Raw genomic sequence first — 9,057 nt, 5'->3', positions numbered from 1 at the left:
TTTCCTTTTCTAACTTTGTTTTAAAAGCTCCATATGCTATCTTTCTGGAATATTCTATTTAAAATGAGCTAAAAAAGCCTAATATTAAGATGGTGTAAGCTGCATAAGGAACATATAGGGACCAAATAATTTCTTTTTGAATGTATGCTGTTTCAGTCGTGTATTGCTGATATGGGGATGAATCTGTAGTGTTTCATGCTTATTTCATTAATTTCCAAAGCATATATAGTCACAGGAGAGAACTGGGTTCTGCCTGCTAAGTAGTATCCTATTAGATTTATGAAGATTTTGCTTTTAGAAGTTTTTCTTCTTCTGAAGGACTAGTACTATTCTGAGAACCTCCAAGAGGAATGTGCTTCTGATGTTAGATGTCATCATCTTTGGTGTCTGTATTTACCCCTTCTCCAGTAAGTGAACTTAATTAATTTCACTTTCCCACCCCCACTCCCCCCAGGATCTAAAATTTTTCAACAGCATTCATAGATTTCCCATCTGATATGGGTCTGCCAATTATAGTTAAAACTGAGTTTAATGAAGAATGGAGAGTAATCTGCAGATTACCACATAATCTATGTGTCTAACAGGAACTGTGACAGTCTGTGTAGGCAAGCTTTAGTGAAACTATTATTTAAAGAAAAAGATAGTCAATAAATACTAGGTTACCATACTCAATATTTAGGCCAATGTCTTTTACCCCATTATAAGCATGGGGTAAATGTGTGCGTGTTTCTGTAGGGCTGTAGTTGTTCTAACATTCTGGAGATGAGACTGAACATGCCATCGCTTGTATAATTTAATTTTTATTTGGAATGACTTGGCTGCGCTCCAGGCACAAGTAATTATGACCATTTATGAAGATTAATCTGACACTTCTTATCAAAGGGATAAGAAGTGACTCAAAGGCTTAGCTGATTCTTCCTCCCAGTCTTATCTTTCAGTGTTTCCACTCCACTCCAGTCACAGAAATAAGACTAATCAATTAACTTTGTGACTAAGCACTGCACCTCATTAATGAAATACCTTGAAGTGTACAGTTTGAGTTTTGTTACATTCACTTCTTAGATTGTTCCAGCGCAATAGAAAGATCTGACAGGATCAGATCACCATCCCTCAGTGGATGTTTCTAAGCCTGCAACTTTACAGGTGTCTTAAATTCAAAGCACAACATTGAAAAGTAAGTACTTGCTTAACATGAGAGCAGGTATCTGATTAAAGTTCAGTACTTTTACTGGTAACGAATTATGAAAAGCATAAGTGTGTACCTTATAATGCCTATGCAAGCTATAATCTATGTATGAAGAACAGCTGCCTGGGAACCAGTGTTTCATTTGAGATTATAAAGTGAATGCATTTGTCATATAATTGTGGAACAAGACCTGCTTTCTTGTGTCTTGGTGGCCACAGTCTATACCGAATATCTCTCCTCAGAAAAGGGGAGTCGTTTTTTCATTTATTCAGCTTATACAAACCTCCAGAGTGAGTTTAATTACAGTAGTTGAGGCATCCATCAGTATTTCCCTTAAAAGCCTGTAGTCAACACTGAGGTTTTTGTTTTGTTTGAGTGTTTCTGTTGTGGTTTTTTTTTTTTATAACAAAAGTTGCTCAGGGCTGACACTTTCAGCTTCACAATAAACCTGTATTAAAAGATGTGTGGAGTTCTTAACATTTTTTTTGTGTTTGAAACTGCTTTTTGAAAAGTGTTATCCTAGTGATTTTGTTTATATGCAGGGCAGGTTATGTTAGTGCAGACGAGCCCTCTAGGGAAACAGATTGCAATGCTTTCCATTTGAATAGTCAATAGTTTGAGATGCAAATTCATTACTGAGGAAACAGAGAATTCGTAGACCAACACTCAATGGTGCTGGTGGAATAATGCACATACCTGAGAGCGTGGTACCTGCTGGCCCCAGAGGAAGTATGTAACTGCAGTGAAAGAATAGAAAAGAGAACAAAGGTCAGAAGCTGTTAAATGATAAGTATGCAAATAGACACTTTGCTCCAGGTAGCACTAAGTTCAGAATAGCAATGAACAATTCTTGTAGTCGAGATCGCCTAGTGACAGTTAGTATAATCTGGCCGTTGGCTGGTTTTTCATGTCATGTGCACAATATAGTTTAATAGGTCTTCCCATCTTAGAATTAATTTTTCCATTACAGTATTCACAGCATAGATGTGTAAGTCTGTAAAGAATAGTTGTCAAAACCTAGTTACATAGTAATTGGATCCACTTACGGTGGTTTTCAAATGAGCCTTACTACGTGACTAGTAATCTCTAAGGTTTGGACTTAAAAAAATCATAAAGAAGGATGAAAAACATCACAGTTCTACATGTGCAAAATTAGGAATTAATTACAATCCATCCCATTCTGTCAGTGGCTGTAGAATGCTTGGAAAAGGAGGTAAAATAACCTAGTGTATTGAGGAATGATTAGAACAGAAAGAATTAGGAAGTTTAAGTGGCCACTTTATGCCCTGAAGGATGAAAGCTTACTTTTCTTTCCATTCTTTGATTAATTCTATACTCCCTTATATGTATTTTTATTATCTCTTTTAAACATGCTTCCTTTATCAGCACATTCTCCTACAGTGAACAAGTTCAGATGTACCTAACGTTAATGGATGTCCTTCAGTGGAAGAAATGCCTGTGCTCAGCTGAGCTGTGACTGCATTTTCTGTAGCCAGTCCTGAGCTGGCTGGATACAGATTGGAAGAACTACAGCACAGGTAGGTATGGACAATCCTAGGCTGGCTCTGCTGCTTCAGAGCAGGTGACAGCACATATCAACAGCCAGCCAGCAGCCTCAGAGCTACCCTACAGAAACTGCGGGCACGGTAAGAGTGTAGCACAGACATACTCCAATACTGTATTCCTCCTGTCGTGCATAGCTACCTACAGTAATATACTGATAAGACTTCTCATCCCCTTTACTAGGAAGTGTTAGTCAGTAATGAGATTTAGTGATACAACGGAGTCCATACATCACTTTTGACAGGGAACAGAACACTTTAATGAACAAGGGAAAACAAGGTAAATATTGCTTAGGCTTTTGAAGATGGAACTTCAAACAGATAACATGCTTTCTGAAAGCTGTGAAATATACTCGACTATCTCTGCACATCTAATGCTGTACATCACAATCTGTTCCCATCTATTCCATCACCTTTTCAAGAGTTGTTTTATCATGGGTTTGAACTCTCAAGAAACTATAAGGTCTTGAGTCATTCTGTCTGCTGCAGCTACAGAAACTGGTTAATACCATGTCTCAACACAAAATGACAATAGCACATTTAAGTAATAATAACTATTAACTTGATCATAATGACAAACGGCTTTGTTGTCAGGTAAGATGCTATAAACTAGTCTGCAAACTAAACATCTATGGAGAGCAGTGTTCTGCTCAGCATTAGGATGAAGGGGTTTGAGGGAGAAGATGCTACGGACTGGTGTATAGCTCCAAGTTTAGGCAGATCGCTGTGCAATAATTAAGATGTGGGGAAGGGTTCCCATTAGTTAATTTCATATTGTAAAATTTGTCAAAGTGATTCAGAGTTAAAGCACGACTTACTAAAGTTGTCTGGCAAATTAATATCCTGCACAGAAAAAATCTGGATTAAGTTCCCAGAGTGAAATAATTAAGACGACACATTGGCAGACTTTGATCCTGCTCACACCTAGGCAGAGGATAATGCAATTGCAGTCATTCTGGAGCCAAGGAACATGAGTGAGAGCCTAGTGATGCCTATGAAGTGCAACTTCACATTTAAATACTTGTTCTTTCCTTTGAAGGAGGCCCCAAGCATTCAATAAGCTCTGTCCTCTCAATTCCTGACACACTGCCACCTCTGGGGAGAAGGGTAGGAGTCAGTCAAAGGACAGTGTAAAGCAGATGTACGGATGCATAACTTCATATATTGTTATGACAGATATGAGACTTCTTTTTCTAGCTTTGTCCATACATTCGGGGGAGCTGCTTTTCTGTCACAGTAGAAAATTGTCCAAAGCTAGGGATGACTGCAAAGCTAGGGATGACTGATTTGGAGGTTTAAAAGGTAAAGCTATGCTAAAAGAGCATTTCTATTAGTGAAGTTATTTATTTTATTTTTTTAAACTTTTTTTATTCCAAAGTAACATATTGTCAGTTAAGTACTCCTTGATAGCTTGATGATTCAATGTGATTTCACAATAACAATTATACCCCAACACTGGGCTCTTGGCTGCATAAACGTGAGTGCCCTCATTGACTTTTGCTCTTATGTTAAATCTGAGGATTTTTTTCTGCTTGTTTTTTAAGACATTACTGTTTGATAACCTCCATACCATAGCATTCTGTATGGACTACAAGTTCTAGCAGGTTTTATCTGGATTAATTTAAATGAAAAAAGCATTCATAGTATGAAGGAGAACTTCTGAGAACTCAGTAGTCACTGGCTAAGCCCCTGCTAATTGCATGTAATCTTAATCTCCCAATTGTGCAGCAACATGACTAAACACAAACTTTTCCCTTGTAGAGTAAGCATCCCTTTCATTGTATCAGATCACGCCCAGGGCAGGCTGAGAGCCCTCCTGTATCTACTGATGAGCTGAACAGACATGAAATAACTTGTTTAAGTGCTGCGGTTCAGTCTTGTCTCTGAACGTAAAGGGTCAGCATAGACAAGGGATTACACCATAAAATAAGCAGAGCTCTGAATTGTAAGGCATTTTTGCAGTGTAGAGAAGCCAAACAGATAACTAAAAATCTAGAGAAGCACTTAAGTCCTGTTTCAACAGACTTGAGTCTTGGTAGTTTAAGCTTTACAATTTTTCCTCTCTTTACTGTCTTATGGTAGCCTACACTTCAGTTGTGTATGGATCTAATATCATTTACAGCTACTAACTTAACCCAGGAACCACGGAAGGTAAAGCCTGTCAGTGATGCTGTTACAGGCTTTCAAAAGTTTAATAATTTCAAAAATTACATTGTGCATGTCCACAAGCATCATTTCTAAATTCCAACTCATCAAATTTGATGATCTCTAATGTTATGAAATTGTTCTACATGGCACAAAACTGTCCAAATTCAAGTACTTACAAAAGCATGAAGTGCTACAATAATTTAAAATAGCTGTGCGCTCTGCAAAGCACTCTCATATTGCTGGAACACTTCGAATATTTTTATAAGGATGTCAAACTGGAATGTGGTCAAATAGCCTTTTGAAGTAAAAGCGGAAGACATCAAAACACACTCCACAGAGTGTGAAAAGCACTTGGAGCATCTTGAAAAATAATAATTTCAGCTCATCTCCAGCTTGCAGCTTTCTGAAGCAAAAGTCTCTATGTTGATGCAGTTAAAGCAAGAGATTTGTCCCTTACGGATGTGTTCCAGAGTTTGGGTCCTGATCCTGCAAACAACTGACGGCTTCATTTTTTATAGTAGGGGTACTTGTGACCCCCAAAGCCCAGCGTGTTCTGCAGCTTCCTAGAGGCTCATGTTCCCAGTCAGCATTACCTGCCCAACACAGTGAACCCAACTGAGCAGGGAAGAAAACACGCTCTCAAGCACCGAACAACACAGCCTGGTTTCTCCTGCTGTAGTGAAAGAAAATCACGTCATCTGGAGATTCTACATTGTCCCAATTCTTACAAATTTCCATACCCAAGAGAGCAGCTGGCTCTCAGTGGAAGTCTGCCTACTCTTAGCTGTCACCGAAATATGTGATCTTACCTCTGTATGTCCACACGCGTAGCGGGCCTGCCTATGCATACACCAGAAAAGTTCTAAGAAACTGCGTGATTTCTCAGCAGTTAATATATGCCAAATCCAGCAGCCTGATTTTCATGTTTCTTGGAAAAGATGGCTAATTTGGGGTTCAAATTCATTTTGTTTAGTTTTGCACATATGAGTAAGCCTCAACAGGAGCTGCCTCTAATTAAAATTGTGCTATTGCATCACTCAGTCCTGCAGACTATGAAGTGGGAAAATATGCCATGATAACATCCTCCTTCAATTTCCTCTTTAATTTTTGGTACAATAGATGTATTTTCTTCTGCCTTCTGTAGAAGAGACTAATGCATCCCTTAAGTTAATAAAATGATATGGGGTCATTCTTATTGAAAGAAAGTTAAACATCTGCTGTTTCTATTGCAGTATATTAAACAATATTTTATTATTCTCACTTCCCTGACGTGATTCGTGTCCCTGGCAGGCGGAGAGCCCTATTGTCTGCTTTTCGTCTACATGTAGCAATTTAAAATGTGCTTGTGAAATAACATTCAGAGCTGCAGACTGGCTGCAGATAGCAGCAGTCGAGGACAGGGGGGATTCACAGTTCGTAGTTGTCCCTGTGTACGCCCACACAGCTCCTGAGCCCTCCCTACTTCCCATTCTGCAAAAGGGTGGGTGGAAATTGCTTCAGGGGACATTGTGCCTTGCCAAGGAAGAGGAGTCCTTATGGTGACCAGCAGTGTTGGAGAAGACACAGCCCTCAGCCACTGCAAACAGCATCAGTGCTTTGAAGAGATCCAGTGTTAGCAATCCTCCGCGTAGAGAGGCGGCGCTGCCTGCAAAGGGCTTACCTTCTCACTTTGCTTAGAGTTTGTCCCACTCTACCAGCAGAGATCAGCTAAGGGCTCACCAAGAAAGGAACTTCTGTGTGTGTGCTCAGCGTGATGCTAGTCTAGCAAGAGAGAGCACCTGGCCACAGAAGGACATCTGGGTTATAGTACACAGTGAGACAGAGCAGAAACAGGACTCCCCAGAACGACATGGGCTCCCAAGAGATCCATGGTGGTGGGATGTTTAAAGCAAGCCTAGATTAGCAGAGAGCCAGACCCGCTCTCAGGGAGGAGGATGCTCCTAGCTATTATGAATGAGAAGCATGTGGTATTGGTTTGAGTCTTCTTTTATGTAATGCAGGTTTACACAGTACATGACAGATTCTTTGTTTAAAAGGGTTTTTTCACAGATTGGAAACCAAGATTGGTTATTACTGCTGAAACCCATGCAGATGTCAAATGCTAGACTGTAAGGAGCAGAGGCATCATCTCCATCACAGGAGTGCAGGTTGCAGTCTCTGGCTGCTGTAGCCAGAACTCTTGAGTTTCCTCAATTTACAGGGAAGGGAAAAAGAAAAAGAGTTTTGGGATGAGGAAGCTGTTTTGGGGTGGGTTCTGTGGGTTGTTTCTTTTTGAATGTGGGAAATGGCCTAGCGTTGGAGAAATATGGTAACTTGCTTTCCTTTAAGCTTTGATGAAATTACAGCAGTTTTGGTATTGCTTCATATCTACTGAGGGGAAGAGGAAAGCAGACGAATATTAGTCATTTTTCATCCAGTTCTGATGAAGCCTGGGAGCTCAGGGACAGGCATGAAAGAAAAACACTTCACTTCATATTAACATTTCCTTACACCCACTTAAGAGCCTGGTATGCCAGCAAAAAAACAAAACTAAAGCATCCGTGGGAAGAGAACACAAAAGCGATGTCAGCATAGCCAGAGCTGTGCTCAAGTGCAATTTACAGAAGGGAGGAAAAGACCGGCTGAGGCATTTGCCCAGCTCCAGCTATTTTATAGAGATGTTTGCCCTTAGTTGCCAGAATTTAAAATAGATTTGTTTATAGTGAGCATAGTAAAGTGACTATCTACCGAGAGGCTGACAGTTACAATTAAGCCATCATTGTTGGCATGAGATACAAATTAAAATAGACAGCAGATTCAAATGGTATTAGAAAATTCCCATTCATTCTACTACTGCTTTTTCTTAAATAAAGTCAACTGAATTCTGTTAATGTATGAACTGAAATAAAATAACACCTATCCAGGCCAACACCTTGTCATTGGGCAAATCTGCCTTTGGACCCTGATTCTCGTGCCAGCAGTGGCAGTATTTCAGGCTGAGCCTCCCATCCCCTCTGTGGAGGGCGGAAGATGGGAGGAAAACGGGTCCGAGGTCCTGCTGGTGGCTCTGCACGTGGCTGGCACCCCGTGGGCCTTCACCAGGGTGCCAGAGAGTTTTAACTTATTGCCACTGATTCTTAACTGCTGAATTTGAACTTGATGTTATGACCCAGCAGGCTGCTGCTGCAGAGCCCTTACTGCTATGCAGGAAAACTAGCCCAGGCTGCCTGCAGCCATACCCTGGCCATTGCTTCCAGCCCATTCTAAGCAACACCGAGGGATGAAGCACTTCAGGACATTTAATTGCCCTTTCCTTCATCCATCCCCGCTTTTTTTAGGTCCGTCACAGTTGCTCACAATTAAAAGGTAACTCATATTTATAGCCTTTCTCAGAATCAGCCTCCCTGTGAGTTCACCCTTTATTGCTGTGATGCCTATAAAAACAAAATTGGTAAACAGTTCAGCTGTCTTTTGCGTTAAGCCCTCTTCCCCAGCACTCTCTCATCTTTCTGTAAGCCAAGTGTGCGTCTAGAGAGAGATAAAAGACACTTCAGTTGAGGATTTCTGCTTGTTCAGTGCTCAGCATGTTCCTGACTTATCTGTTCAGGATCTCCTCAAAACAATAATGTTGCTGATGGAGTAGTTTCAAGCCTGAGACTGACCAGAACTACTGCTTTATTTGCACTTTTTCTTGTTTCCAGTTTAGCAGAGTCCATGTTTGAGTGACAGCAAGTGGCCTTGTCTCCCCGTACCACTGTGGTACAATTGCAAAAAAGCTTGTGCTCAGCGTATGCTGAATATTCCCCTTCTTCCCCCAATTCCCACTGCAGAATGGCTTCAATCTACTCACACACATCTTGCAACTTCTCCATAATGAGCCACTGAGCAATTCACCACTCACCTCGACTGTAATTCAGAATGTAACTATTTTCCCACTGCCTCTGTCCCAGTGCCCTGGAAGGGCATCGCCCCAGGTGCAGCCGTACAGGGAATTTCAGCAACATCCATTTCTTAATAGCACAAGGCCTTTCTTCAGCCCAACTTTTTGCTCCCTTCTGCTGTTACTCTTGCTGTCACCATGGAAATAGTGCTGTAACTACCGAAATTAGTGACTTTGTGTTATTAGCATGGATTGTGGAAGTTACTCCACAACCCATAGAGAGGTTTACTGAGAACACAAGC

Source organism: Numenius arquata, chromosome 16, assembly GCF_964106895.1.
Source record: "Numenius arquata chromosome 16, bNumArq3.hap1.1, whole genome shotgun sequence".
NCBI lineage: Eukaryota > Metazoa > Chordata > Aves > Charadriiformes > Scolopacidae > Numenius > Numenius arquata.
Note: the sequence above shows the minus strand (reverse complement) of the source record.